At 34.9% G+C, this 16345-nt stretch overlaps 2 non-coding genes and 2 pseudogenes across 2 annotated transcripts; all 4 read left to right on the forward strand.

The window, feature by feature from the left end:
- Nucleotides 1-2410: 2410 nt before the first annotated feature.
- On the forward strand, nucleotides 2411-2589 carry LOC122625666. The gene has a single exon (XR_006326627.1). It is a non-coding gene; the product is annotated as a 5.8S ribosomal RNA (ribosomal RNA).
- Nucleotides 2590-2975: 386 nt separating this feature from the next.
- On the forward strand, nucleotides 2976-6936 carry LOC122625668. Its single transcript, XR_006326628.1, has one exon. It is a non-coding gene; the product is annotated as a large subunit ribosomal RNA (ribosomal RNA).
- Nucleotides 6937-11218: 4282 nt separating this feature from the next.
- On the forward strand, nucleotides 11219-13200 carry LOC122625667 (annotated as a pseudogene).
- A 786-nt stretch (nucleotides 13201-13986) lies between these two features.
- On the forward strand, nucleotides 13987-14164 carry LOC122625672 (annotated as a pseudogene).
- Nucleotides 14165-16345: the final 2181 nt, after the last annotated feature.

A 16345-nucleotide genomic window follows, 5' to 3' on the forward strand; every position in this document is an offset into this window, starting at 1 on the left:
GGTAATTCTAGAGCTAATACATGCAATTAAAACATGAACCTTATGGGACATGTGCTTTTATTAGGCTAAAACCAAGCGATCGCAAGATCGTTATATTGGTTGAACTCTAGATAACATGCAGATCGTATGGTCTTGTACCGACGACAGATCTTTAACAAGGTCTTTAACAAGGACCAATTGGAGGGCAAGTCTGGTGCCAGCAGCCGCGGTAATTCCAGCTCCAATAGCGTATATTAAAGTTGTTGCGGTTAAAACGTTCGTAGTTGAACTTGTGCTTCATACGGGTAGTACAACTTACAATTGTGGTTAGTACTATACCTTTATGTATGTAAGCGTATTACCGGTGGAGTTCTTATATGTGTTTAAATACTTGTATTTTTTCATATGTTCCTCCTATTTAAAAACCTGCATTAGTGCTCTTAAACGAGTGTTATTGTGGGCCGGTACTATTACTTTGAACAAATTAGAGTGCTTAAAGCAGGCTTCAAATGCCTGAATATTCTGTGCATGGGATAATGAAATAAGACCTCTGTTCTGCTTTCATTGGTTTTCAGATCAAGAGGTAATGATTAATAGAAGCAGTTTGGGGGCATTAGTATTACGACGCGAGAGGTGAAATTCTTGGACCGTCGTAAGACTAACTTAAGCGAAAGCATTTGCCAAAGATGTTTTCATTAATCAAGAACGAAAGTTAGAGGTTCGAAGGCGATCAGATACCGCCCTAGTTCTAACCATAAACGATGCCAGCTAGCAATTGGGTGTAGCTACTTTTATGGCTCTCTCAGTCGCTTCCCGGGAAACCAAAGCTTTTGGGCTCCGGGGGAAGTATGGTTGCAAAGCTGAAACTTAAAGGAATTGACGGAAGGGCACCACCAGGAGTGGAGCCTGCGGCTTAATTTGACTCAACACGGGAAAACTTACCAGGTCCGAACATAAGTGTGTAAGACAGATTGATAGCTCTTTCTCGAATCTATGGGTGGTGGTGCATGGCCGTTCTTAGTTCGTGGAGTGATTTGTCTGGTTAATTCCGATAACGAACGAGACTCAAATATATTAAATAGATATCTTCAGGATTATGGTGCTGAAGCTTATATAGCCTTCATTCATGGTGGCAGTAAAATGTTTATTGTGTTTGAATGTGTTTATGTAAGTGGAGCCGTACCTGTTGGTTTGTCCCATTATAAGGACACTAGCTTCTTAAATGGACAAATTGCGTCTAGCAATAATGAGATTGAGCAATAACAGGTCTGTGATGCCCTTAGATGTCCTGGGCTGCACGCGCGCTACAATGAAAGTATCAACGTGTATTTCCTAGACCGAGAGGTCCGGGTAAACCGCTGAACCACTTTCATGCTTGGGATTGTGAACTGAAACTGTTCACATGAACTTGGAATTCCCAGTAAGTGTGAGTCATTAACTCGCATTGATTACGTCCCTGCCCTTTGTACACACCGCCCGTCGCTACTACCGATTGAATTATTTAGTGAGGTCTCCGGACGTGATCACTGTGACGCCTTGCGTGTTACGGTTGTTTCGCAAAAGTTGACCGAACTTGATTATTTAGAGGAAGTAAAAGTCGTAACAAGGTTTCCGTAGGTGAACCTGCGGAAGGATCATTATTGTATAATATCCTTACCGTTAATAAACATTTGTTATAATACAAATAAATTGAATTTACCAAAAACCAAATTTACCAAATTACAATGAGATCAATTTACAAAAGCACATGATTTATGATTATTTACAAAAGCAATTATATATGACTATTATCGAACACAATAATTCAATTGATTCAAAGAATCAAAAATCAAATTAAAATGATGATCTGGTTTTCCTAGCCAAACATCATAAAATGTGGTTAGAGCCACCACATTGGGTTATATGTGACTGCGGTCCACATTAATCCACATAAGTTAAAAATTGTGATTGGGGACCACAATATATTGTGTGTGAAGTTTTGCGGATTCACAAAAAAATAATATGATTTATATATTGCTTTAAAATAAAAATAAACAATGTGTTTCCTAAAAATTCGAAAATGGACAATCGAATTTTTAAAATTTGTGTGTATATGGACCATAATATACACGCGTTGCGAATATGTATTGTTCATCTTAGTTATGAGCATACGTTGGCTAATGCAACAACCTAAAATATACAATATTGTACCTGGCATCCATCAGGTTAATGTTTTATATAAAATGCAGTATGTATCGCCCATATTGGTAATTATAAATAAAATGGTAATTATATGATACATATTGCTTATATGAAACTAAGACATTTCGCAGCATTTATTTTAGGTATAAAAATACATTTATTGAAGGAATTGATATATGCCAGTAAAATGGTGTATTTTTAATTTCTTTCAATAAAAACAATATTGACATTATATAGAAATGAATTATAAAACTCTAAGCGGTGGATCACTCGGCTCATGGGTCGATGAAGAACGCAGCAAACTGTGCGTCATCGTGTGAACTGCAGGACACATGAACATCGACATTTTGAACGCATATCGCAGTCCATGCTGTTATGTACTTTAATTAATTTTATAGTGCTGCTTGGACTACATATGGTTGAGGGTTGTAAGACTATGCTAATTAAGTTGTTTATAAATTTTTATAAGCATATGGTATATTATTGGATAAAATAATAATTTTATTCATAATATTAAAAACTGTATATGAAAAACATTATCCTCACATTTGAATGTGAAAAACGAAGAGAAATATTTTCTTTTTCAATCAAATAATACTGAGAAATGTCTAGCATAAAAAATTGAATTATTTTTCATCTAGGATTGTCTCTTATTAATGATTCGGAAATAGAAAAAATTTGGTTATGTTATTTTCTTCGTTGGTTCGTTAATGGAAAATACTAAGCTACAAAAAATAATGGAAATTATTACAACGAATTTAATAAAATGTTTTATCATTATATATAAAGAATTAATAGCAATAAAAAGTTATATACAACCTCAACTCATATGGGACTACCCCCTGAATTTAAGCATATTAATTAGGGGAGGAAAAGAAACTAACAAGGATTTTCTTAGTAGCGGCGAGCGAAAAGAAAACAGTTCAGCACTAAGTCACTTTGTCTATATGGCAAATGTGAGATGCAGTGTATGGAGCGTCAATATTCTAGTATGAGAAATTAACGATTTAAGTCCTTCTTAAATGAGGCCATTTACCCATAGAGGGTGCCAGGCCCGTATAACGTTAATGATTACTAGATGATGTTTCCAAAGAGTCGTGTTGCTTGATAGTGCAGCACTAAGTGGGTGGTAAACTCCATCTAAAACTAAATATAACCATGAGACCGATAGTAAACAAGTACCGTGAGGGAAAGTTGAAAAGAACTCTGAATAGAGAGTTAAACAGTACGTGAAACTGCTTAGAGGTTAAGCCCGATGAACCTGAATATCCGTTATGGAAAATTCATCATTAAAATTGTAATATTTAAATAATATTATGAGGATAGTGTGCATTTTTTCCATATAAGGACATTGTAATCTATTAGCATATCCCAAATTTATCATAAAATATAACTTATAGTTTATTCAAATTAAAGTGCTTGCATTTTAACACAGAATAAATGTTATTAATTTGATAAAGTGCTGATAGATTTATATGATTACAGTGCGTTAATTTTTCGGAATTATATAATGGCATAATTATCATTGATTTTTATGTTTATTATATGCACTTGTATGATTAACAATGCGAAAGATTCAGGATACCTTCGGGACCCGTCTTGAAACACGGACCAAGGAGTCTAACATATGTGCAAGTTATTGGGATATAAACCTAATAGCGTAATTAACTTGACTACTAATGGGATTAGTTTTTTAACTATTTATAGCTAATTAACACAATCCCGGGGCGTTCTATATAGTTATGTATAATGTATATTTATATTATTTATGCCTCTAACTGGAACGTACCTTGAGCATATATGCTGTGACCCGAAAGATGGTGAACTATACTTGATCAGGTTGAAGTCAGGGGAAACCCTGATGGAAGACCGAAACAGTTCTGACGTGCAAATCGATTGTCAGAATTGAGTATAGGGGCGAAAGACCAATCGAACCATCTAGTAGCTGGTTCCTTCCGAAGTTTCCCTCAGGATAGCTGGTGCATTTTAATATTATATAAAATAATCTTATCTGGTAAAGCGAATGATTAGAGGCCTTAGGGTCGAAACGATCTTAACCTATTCTCAAACTTTAAATGGGTAAGAACCTTAACTTTCTTGATATGAAGTTCAAGGTTATGATATAATGTGCCCAGTGGGCCACTTTTGGTAAGCAGAACTGGCGCTGTGGGATGAACCAAACGTAATGTTACGGTGCCCAAATTAACAACTCATGCAGATACCATGAAAGGCGTTGGTTGCTTAAAACAGCAGGACGGTGATCATGGAAGTCGAAATCCGCTAAGGAGTGTGTAACAACTCACCTGCCGAAGCAACTAGCCCTTAAAATGGATGGCGCTTAAGTTGTATACCTATACATTACCGCTAAAGTAGATGATTTATATTACTTGTGATATAAATTTTGAAACTTTAGTGAGTAGGAAGGTACAATGGTATGCGTAGAAGTGTTTGGCGTAAGCCTGCATGGAGCTGCCATTGGTACAGATCTTGGTGGTAGTAGCAAATAATCGAATGAGACCTTGGAGGACTGAAGTGGAGAAGGGTTTCGTGTGAACAGTGGTTGATCACGAGTTAGTCGGTCCTAAGTTCAAGGCGAAAGCCGAAAATTTTCAAGTAAAACAAAAATGCCAAACTACATACAAAAAGCGAATATAATACACTTGAATAATTTTGAACGAAAGGGAATACGGTTCCAATTCCGTAACCTGTTGAGTATCCGTTTGTTATTAAATATGGGCCTCGTGCTCATCCTGGCAACAGGAACGACCATAAAGAAGCCGTCGAGAGATATCGGAAGAGTTTTCTTTTCTGTTTTATAGCCGTACTACCATGGAAGTCTTTCGCAGAGAGATATGGTAGATGGGCTAGAAGAGCATGACATATACTGTTGTGTCGATATTTTCTCCTCGGACCTTGAAAATTTATGGTGGGGACACGCAAACTTCTCAACAGGCCGTACCAATATCCGCAGCTGGTCTCCAAGGTGAAGAGTCTCTAGTCGATAGAATAATGTAGGTAAGGGAAGTCGGCAAATTAGATCCGTAACTTCGGGATAAGGATTGGCTCTGAAGATTGAGATAGTCGGGCTTGATTGGGAAACAATAACATGGTTTATGTGCTCGTTCTGGGTAAATAGAGTTTCTAGCATTTATGTTAGTTTCTTGTTCCCCGGATAGTTTAGTTACGTAGCCAATTGTGGAACTTTCTTGCTAAAATTTTTAAGAATACTATTTGGGTTAAACCAATTAGTTCTTATTAATTATAACGATTATCAATTAACAATCAATTCAGAACTGGCACGGACTTGGGGAATCCGACTGTCTAATTAAAACAAAGCATTGTGATGGCCCTAGCGGGTGTTGACACAATGTGATTTCTGCCCAGTGCTCTGAATGTCAAAGTGAAGAAATTCAAGTAAGCGCGGGTCAACGGCGGGAGTAACTATGACTCTCTTAAGGTAGCCAAATGCCTCGTCATCTAATTAGTGACGCGCATGAATGGATTAACGAGATTCCTACTGTCCCTATCTACTATCTAGCGAAACCACAGCCAAGGGAACGGGCTTGGAATAATTAGCGGGGAAAGAAGACCCTTTTGAGCTTGACTCTAATCTGGCAGTGTAAGGAGACATAAGAGGTGTAGAATAAGTGGGAGATATTAGACCTCGGTTTGGTATCGTCAATGAAATACCACTACTCTTATTGTTTCCTTACTTACTTGATTAAATGGAACGTGTATCATTTCCTAGCCATTATACGGATATATTTATTATATCTTATGGTATTGGGTTTTGATGCAAGCTTCTTGATCAAAGTATCACGAGTTTGTTATATAATCGCAAACAAATTCTTTAATAAAACGATGCATTTATGTATTTTTGATTTGAAAATTTGGTATAACTCCAATTACTCAGGTATGATCCAATTCAAGGACATTGCCAGGTAGGGAGTTTGACTGGGGCGGTACATCTCTCAAATAATAACGGAGGTGTCCCAAGGCCAGCTCAGTGCGGACAGAAACCACACATAGAGCAAAAGGGCAAATGCTGACTTGATCTCGGTGTTCAGTACACACAGGGACAGCAAAAGCTCGGCCTATCGATCCTTTTGGTTTAAAGAGTTTTTAACAAGAGGTGTCAGAAAAGTTACCATAGGGATAACTGGCTTGTGGCGGCCAAGCGTTCATAGCGACGTCGCTTTTTGATCCTTCGATGTCGGCTCTTCCTATCATTGTGAAGCAAAATTCACCAAGCGTTGGATTGTTCACCCATGCAAGGGAACGTGAGCTGGGTTTAGACCGTCGTGAGACAGGTTAGTTTTACCCTACTAATGACAAAACGTTGTTGCGACAGCATTCCTGCGTAGTACGAGAGGAACCGCAGGTACGGACCAATGGCACAATACTTGTTCGAGCGAACAGTGGTATGACGCTACGTCCGTTGGATTATGCCTGAACGCCTCTAAGGTCGTATCCGTGCTGGACTGCAATGATAAATAAGGGGCAATTTGCATTGTATGGCTTCTAAACCATTTAAAGTTTATAATTTACTTTATAAACGACAATGGATGTGATGCCAATGTAATTTGTAACATAGTAAATTGGGAGGATCTTCGATCACCTGATGCCGCGCTAGTTACATATAAAAGCATTATTTAATACAATGACAAAGCCTAGAATCAATTGTAAACGACTTTTGTAACAGGCAAGGTGTTGTAAGTGGTTGAGCAGCTGCCATACTGCGATCCACTGAAGCTTATCCTTTGCTTGATGATTCGAAATAAGTACACTAATGTACTTATTATTGTTGGTTCGTGAGGTTTAGCGCAGCGCACTAGCTATAGTATAGCGCCTGCCTGCCTCTCGGATCGATCCCGGTAGCCAAATGCATTGTCATCGAATTAGTGACGCGCGCATATGAGATTGTCCCTATCTACTAATAATATAGAATTAAAGACTTTACAAAATTCTATCAAGTTGCCAAATATGAAATTGTCCCCATCTACTAATGATATAGAATTAAAGACTTTACAAAATTCTATCAAGTTGCCAAATGCATTGTCATCGATTTAGTGACGCGCGCATATGAAATTGTCCCTATCTACTAATAATATAGAATTAAAGACTTTACAAAATTCTATCAAGTTGCCAAATATGAAATTGTCCCCATCTACTAATGATATAGAATTAAAGACTTTACAAAATTCTATCAAGTTGCAAATGCATTGTCATCGATTTAGTGACGCGCGCATATGAAATTGTCCCTATCTACTAATAATATAGAATTAAAGACTTTACAAAATTCTATCAAGTTGCCAAATATGAAATGGTCCCCATCTACTAATGATATAGAATTAAAGACTTTACAAAATTCTATCAAGTTGCCAAATGCATTGTCATCGAATTAGTGACGCGCGCATATGAGATTGTCCCTATCTACTAATAATATAGAATTAAAGACTTTACAAAATTCTATCAAGTTGCCAAATATGAAATTGTCCCCATCTACTAATGATATAGAATTAAAGACTTTACAAAATTCTATCAAGTTGCCAAATGCATTGTCATCGATTTAGTGACGCGCGCATATGAAATTGTCCCTATCTACTAATAATATAGAATTAAAGACTTTACAAAATTCTATCAAGTTGCCAAATATGAAATTGTCCCCATCTACTAATGATATAGAATTAAAGACTTTACAAAATTCTATCAAGTTGCAAATGCATTGTCATCGATTTAGTGACGCGCGCATATGAAATTGTCCCTATCTACTAATAATATAGAATTAAAGACTTTACAAAATTCTATCAAGTTGCCAAATATGAAATGTCCCCATCTACTAATGATATAGAATTAAAGACTTTACAAAATTCTATCAAGTTGCCAAATGCATTGTCATCGATTTAGTGACGCGCGCATATGAAATTGTCCCTATCTACTAATAATATAGAATTAAAGACTTTACAAAATTCTATCAAGTTGCCAAATATGAAATTGTCCCCATCTACTAATGATATAGAATTAAAGACTTTACAAAATTCTATCAAGTTGCAAATGCATTGTCATCGATTTAGTGACGCGCGCATATGAAATTGTCCCTATCTACTAATAATATAGAATTAAAGACTTTACAAAATTCTATCAAGTTGCCAAATATGAAATTGTCCCCATCTACTAATGATATAGAATTAAAGACTTTACAAAATTCTATCAAGTTGCAAATGCATTGTCATCGATTTAGTGACGCGCGCATATGAAATTGTCCCTATCTACTAATAATATAGAATTAAAGACTTTACAAAATTCTATCAAGTTGCCAAATATGAAATTGTCCCCATCTACTAATGATATAGAATTAAAGACTTTACAAAATTCTATCAAGTTGCCAAATGCATTGTCATCGATTTAGTGACGCGCGCATATGAAATTGTCCCTATCTACTAATAATATAGAATTAAAGACTTTACAAAATTCTATCAAGTTGCCAAATATGAAATTGTCCCCATCTACTAATGATATAGAATTAAAGACTTTAAAAAATTCTATCAAGTTGCCAAATGACTCGTCATCAATTTAGTGACGCATATGAAATTGTCCCATCTACTAATGATAGAGTTAAAGACTTTGAAAAATTCTATCAAGTTGCCAAATACCTCGTCATCAATTTAGTGACATTGTCCTTATCTTGTAATAGAAATGAAAACTTTATTATGACTAAAGGAGAAATATATGAAATAATCGTATATACTTTTAGTATACGAAAGAAACCCCAATACTATAGGTATATTAAATATAAAACATATGAAAATGAATATTTATCACATGAATACAGACAAAATATAAGTATATTAAATAATATACATATGAAAATAAATATTATATAATATAATAATATATAATATAATAATAATAATATTATAATATATATTATTATTATAATATAATTATATATTAATAAAGGAAATAATGATGAAATATTTATATTTTCTATTAGTATTATAGAGAAAACCCATACACGTGAAAGGTTATAGTAGTGTAAGCGACGCTTTTATCGACAGAGGGTTCAAAAACTACTATAGGTAGGCAGTGGTTGCCGACCACTCGTATTGTTCGAAACTTATGTATTTATATGATTTCGACAATAATATATGGAAATTAAATATTAAACATATGGAAATGAATATTTATCGTATGGATAAATGAAGAAATGATAAAATATTCCTATATTCTCTTGGAAATATAGGAATAATCCATATACGTGAAAGGTTATAGTAGTGTAAGCGACGCTTTTATCGACAGAGGGTTCAAAAACTACTATAGGTAGGCAGTGGTTGCCGACCTCTCGTATTGTTCGAAACTTATGTATTTATATGATTTCGACAATAATATATGGAAATTAAATATTAAACATATGGAAATGAACATTTATCGTATGGATAAATGAAAAATGATAAAATATTCCTATATTCTCTTGGAAATATAGGAATAATCCATATACGTGAAAGGTTATAGTAGTGTAAGCGACCCTTTTATCGACAGAGGGTTCAAAAACTACTATAGGTAGGCAGTGGTTGCCGACCTCTCGTATTGTTCGAAACTTATGTATTTATATGATTTCGACAATAATATATGGAAATTAAATATTAAACATATGGAAATGAATATTTATCGTATGGATAAATGAAGAAATGATAAAATATTCCTATATTCTCTTGGAAATATAGGAATAATCCATATACTGAAAGGTTATAGTAGTGTAAGCGACCCTTTTATCGACAGAGGGTTCAAAAACTACTATAGGTAGGCAGTGGTTGCCGACCTCTCGTATTGTTCGAAACTTATGTATTTATATGATTTCGACAATAATATATGGAAATTAAATATTAAACATATGGAAATGAATATTTATCGTATGGATAAATGAAGAAATGATAAATATTCCTATATTCTCTTGGAAATATAGAATAATCCATATACGTGAAAGGTTATAGTAGTGTAAGCGACCCTTTTATCGACAGAGGGTTCAAAAACTACTATAGGTAGGCAGTGGTTGCCGACCACTCGTATTGTTCGAAACTTATGTATTTATATGATTTCGACAATAATATATGGAAATTAAATATTAAACATATGGAAATGAATATTTATCATATGAATAATGGAAAAATATATTTAATTATATATGAATAAAGGAAATATCAATATAATATTACTGTATTCTCTTAATATATAAGAGAATATCCTATATGTTGGATGGCAACAGAATTGAAAATACCCGCTTTGAGGACAGCGGGTTCAAAAACTACTATAGGTAGGCAGTGGTTGCCGACCTCTCGTATTACATTGGTTACTTACAAATAAAGTATATTATTTTCCGTACAAATTTGTTTCTCAGTTCTTATGAACATTGGGCTTGGCTCCGCGGTTAATAGGAATATACGCCTTAGATAATATCGTTGAAACAAAAGTCAAGTTTCTATTATACATAGAATAACAAATCGTTTCCATATATTATCGTTAATTTTTGGATGCAGGCAAATATATTATTATTTATTACCTGTCATAAAGTTGGAAGTGTTTATATCGTTACCCGGTATAATAAAATTTTTGGAAAATTACAAATTTTATATATAAATCATCATATGCGCTCGGTTTTATGTTATATATTACCAGAGAGTTATATGGAAAAAGATAAATTTTAAATTTATCATCAAAATGCAAATGATTTAGCTCAATATTTATATTGGTTAAACAAAAATTGTACATGTGTGGATACAATAATTATGTATGTTGGAAACAAAATGATATTTTAGAATGAAATATGTATAATATAAATAAAAAATTATGGAAATATATATATATATAAAACAAGAATGGAATTTACGAATACGAATACGAATGCTATATAAAAATGGCCGTAATCGAATTAAAATAGATTTAAAAACCCAAAGGCAAATTTTATAATAAGAAATGGAATTATATAAAATGGAAATCTATAATATTTATATTACTTATTTCAATTCAAAAAATATGAATGAAATATGAAAAAAGAAACATTATTCTGGTTGATCCTGCCAGTAGTTATATGCTTGTCTCAAAGATTAAGCCATGCATGTCTAAGTACACACGAATTAAAAGTGAAACCGCAAAAGGCTCATTATATCAGTTATGGTTCCTTAGATCGTTAACAGTTACTTGGATAACTGTGGTAATTCTAGAGCTAATACATGCAATTAAAACATGAACCTTATGGGACATGTGCTTTTATTAGGCTAAAACCAAGCGATCGCAAGATCGTTATATTGGTTGAACTCTAGATAACATGCAGATCGTATGGTCTTGTACGACGACAGATCTTTCAAATGTCTGCCCTATCAACTTTTGATGGTAGTATCTAGGACTACCATGGTTGCAACGGGTAACGGGGAATCAGGGTTCGATTCCGGAGAGGGAGCCTGAGAAACGGCTACCACATCTAAGGAAGGCAGCAGGCGCGTAAATTACCCACTCCCAGCTCGGGGAGTAGTGACGAAAAATAACAATACAGGACTCATATCCGAGGCCCTGTAATTGGAATGAGTACACTTTAATCCTTTAACAAGGACCAATTGGAGGGCAAGTCTGGTGCCAGCAGCCGCGGTAATTCCAGCTCCAATAGCGTATATTAAAGTTGTTGCGGTTAAAACGTTCGTAGTTGAACTTGTGCTTCATACGGGTAGTACAACTTACAATTGTGGTTAGTACTATACCTTTATGTATGTAAGCGTATTACCGGTGGAGTTCTTATATGTGTTTAAATACTTGTATTTTTTCATATGTTCCTCCTATTTAAAAACCTGCATTAGTGCTCTTAAACGAGTGTTATTGTGGGCCGGTACTATTACTTGAACAAATTAGAGTGCTTAAAGCAGGCTTCAAATGCCTGAATATTCTGTGCATGGGATAATGAAATAAGACCTCTGTTCTGCTTTCATTGGTTTTCAGATCAAGAGGTAATGATTAATAGAAGCAGTTTGGGGGCATTAGTATTACGACGCGAGAGGTGAAATTCTTGGACCGTCGTAAGACTAACTTAGCGAAAGCATTTGCCAAAGATGTTTTCATTAATCAAGAACGAAAGTTAGAGGTTCGAAGGCGATCAGATACGCCCTAGTTCTAACCATAAACGATGCCAGCTAGCAATTGGGTGTAGCTACTTTTATGGCTCTCTCAGTCGCTTCCGGGAAACCAAAGCTTTTGGGCTCCGGGGGAAGTATGGTTGCAAAGCTGAAACTTAAAGGAATTGACGGAAGGGCACCACCAGGAGTGGAGCTGCGGCTTAATTTGACTCAACACGGGAAAACTTACCAGGTCGAACATAAGTGTGTAAGACAGATTGATAGCTCTTTCTCGAATCTATGGGTGGTGGTGCATGGCCGTTCTTAGTTCGTGGAGTGATTTGTCTGGTTAATTCCGATAACGAACGAGACTCAATATATTAAATAGATATCTTCAGGATTATGGTGCTGAAGCTTATATAGCCTTCATTCATGGTGGCAGTAAAATGTTTATTGTGTTTGAATGTGTTTATGTAAGTGGAGCCGTACCTGTTGGTTTGTCCATTATAAGGACACTAGCTTCTTAAATGGACAAATTGCGTCTAGCAATAATGAGATTGAGCAATAACAGGTCTGTGATGCCCTTAGATGTCCTGGGCTGCACGCGCGCTACAATGAAAGTATCAACGTGTATTTCCTAGACCGAGAGGTCCGGGTAAACCGCTGAACCACTTTCATGCTTGGGATTGTGAACTGAAACTGTTCACATGAACTTGGAATTCCCAGTAAGTGTGAGTCATTAACTCGCATTGATTACGTCCCTGCCCTTTGTACACACCGCCGTCGCTACTACCGATTGAATTATTTAGTGAGGTCTCCGGACGTGATCACTGTGACGCCTTGCGTGTTACGGTTGTTTCGCAAAAGTTGACCGAACTTGATTATTTAGAGGAAGTAAAAGTCGTACAAGGTTTCCGTAGGTGAACCTGCGGAAGGATCATTATTGTATAATATCCTTACCGTTAATAAACATTTGTTATAATACAAATAAATTGAATTTACCAAAAACCAAATTTACCAAATTACAATGAGATCAATTTACAAAAGCACATGATTTATGATTATTTACAAAAGCAATTATATATGACTATTATCGAACACAATAATTCAATTGATTCAAAGAATCAAAATCAAATTAAAATGATGATCTGGTTTTCCTAGCCAAACATCATAAAATGTGGTTAGCCACCACATTGGGTTATATGTGACTGCGGTCCACATTAATCCACATAAGTTAAAAATTGTGATTGGGGACCACAATATATTGTGTGTGAAGTTTTGCGGATTCACAAAAAAATAATATGATTTATATATTGCTTTAAAATAAAAATAAACAATGTGTTTCCTAAAAATTCGAAAATGGACAATCGAATTTTTAAAATTTGTGTGTATATGGACCATAATATACACGCGTTGCGAATATGTATTGTTCATCTTAGTTATGAGCATACGTTGGCTAATGCAACAACCTAAAATATACAATGTTGTACCTGGCATCCATCAGGTTAATGTTTTATATAAAATGCAGTATGTATCGCCCATATTGGTAATTATAAATAAATGGTAATTATATGATACATATTGCTTATATGAAACTAAGACATTTCGCAGCATTTATTTTAGGTATAAAAATACATTTATTGAAGGAATTGATATATGCCAGTAAAATGGTGTATTTTTAATTTCTTTCAATAAAACAATATTGACATTATATAGAAATGAATTATAAAACTCTAAGCGGTGGATCACTCGCTCATGGGTCGATGAAGAACGCAGCAAACTGTGCGTCATCGTGTGAACTGCAGGACACATGAACATCGACATTTTGAACGCATATCGCAGTCCATGCTGTTATGTACTTTAATTAATTTTATAGTGCTGCTTGGACTACATATGGTTGAGGGTTGTAAGACTATGCTAATTAAGTTGTTTATAAATTTTTATAAGCATATGGTATATTATTGGATAAAATAATAATTTATTCATATATTAAAAACTGTATATGAAAAACATTATCCTCACATTTGAATGTGAAAAACGAAGAGAAATATTTTCTTTTTCAATCAAATAATACTGAGAAATGTCTAGCATAAAAAATTGAATTATTTTTCATCTAGGATTGTCTCTTATTAATGATTCGGAAATAGAAAAATTTGGTTATGTTATTTTCTTCGTTGGTTCGTTAATGGAAAATACTAAGCTACAAAAAATAATGGAAATTATTACAACGAATTTAATAAAATGTTTTATCATTATATATAAAGAATTAATAGCAATAAAAAGTTATATACAACCTCAACTCATATGGGACTACCCCCTGAATTAAGCATATTAATTAGGGGAGGAAAAGAAACTAACAAGGATTTTCTTAGTAGCGGCGAGCGAAAAGAAAACAGTTCAGCACTAAGTCACTTTGTCTATATGGCAAATGTGAGATGCAGTGTATGGAGCGTCAATATTCTAGTATGAGAAATTAACGATTTAAGTCTTCTTAAATGAGGCCATTTACCCATAGAGGGTGCCAGGCCGTATAACGTTAATGATTACTAGATGATGTTTCCAAAGAGTCGTGTTGCTTGATAGTGCAGCACTAAGTGGGTGGTAAACTCCATCTAAAACTAAATATAACCATGAGACGATAGTAAACAAGTACCGTGAGGGAAAGTTGAAAGAACTCTGAATAGAGAGTTAAACAGTACGTGAAACTGCTTAGAGGTTAAGCCCGATGAACCTGAATATCCGTTATGGAAAATTCATCATTAAAATTGTAATATTTAATAATATTATGAGGATAGTGTGCATTTTTTCCATATAAGGACATTGTAATCTATTAGCATATCCCAAATTTATCATAAAATAACTTATAGTTTATTCAAATTAAAGTGCTTGCATTTTAACACAGAATAAATGTTATTAATTTGATAAAGTGCTGATAGATTTATATGATTACAGTGCGTTAATTTTTCGGAATTATATAATGGCATAATTATCATTGATTTTTATGTTTATTATATGCACTTGTATGATTAACAATGCGAAAGATTCAGGATACCTCGGGACCGTCTTGAAACACGGACCAAGGAGTCTAACATATGTGCAAGTTATTGGGATATAAACCTAATAGCGTAATTAACTTGACTACTAATGGATTAGTTTTTTAACTATTTTAGCTAATTAACACAATCCCGGGGCGTTCTATATAGTTATGTATAATGTATATTTATATTATTTATGCCTCTAACTGGAACGTACCTTGAGCATATATGCTGTGACCCGAAGATGGTGAACTATACTTGATCAGGTTGAAGTCAGGGAAACCCTGAATGGAAGACCGAAACAGTTCTGACGTGCAAATCGATTGTCAGAATTGAGTATAGGGGCGAAAGACCAATCGAACCATCTAGTAGCTGGTTCCTTCCGAAGTTTCCCTCAGGATAGCTGGTGCATTTTAATATTATATAAAATAATCTTATCTGGTAAAGCGAATGATTAGAGGCCTTAGGGTCGAAACGATCTTAACCTATTCTCAAACTTTAAATGGGTAAGAACCTTAACTTTCTTGATATGAAGTTCAAGGTTATGATATAATGTGCCCAGTGGGCCACTTTTGGTAAGCAGAACTGGCGCTGTGGGATGAACCAAACGTAATGTTACGGTGCCCAAATTAACAACTCATGCAGATACCATGAAAGGCGTTGGTTGCTTAAAACAGCAGGACGGTGATCATGGAAGTCGAAATCCGCTAAGGAGTGTGTAACAACTCACCTGCCGAAGCAACTAGCCCTTAAAATGGATGGCGCTTAAGTTGTATACCTATACATTACCGCTAAAGTAGATGATTTATATTACTTGTGATATAAATTTTGAAACTTTAGTGAGTAGGAAGGTACAATGGTATGCGTAGAAGTGTTTGGCGTAAGCCTGCATGGAGCTGCCATTGGTACAGATCTTAGTAGCAAATAATCGAATGAGACCTTGGAGGACTGAAGTGGAGAAGGGTTTCGTGTGAACAGTGGTTGATCACGAGTTAGTCGGTCCTAAGTTCAAGGCGAAAGCCGAAAATTTTCAAGTAAAACAAAAATGCCAAA

This window comes from Drosophila teissieri, unplaced genomic scaffold (assembly GCF_016746235.2).
Source record: "Drosophila teissieri strain GT53w unplaced genomic scaffold, Prin_Dtei_1.1 Segkk53_quiver_pilon_scaf, whole genome shotgun sequence".
Taxonomy (NCBI): Eukaryota; Metazoa; Arthropoda; class Insecta; order Diptera; family Drosophilidae; genus Drosophila; species Drosophila teissieri.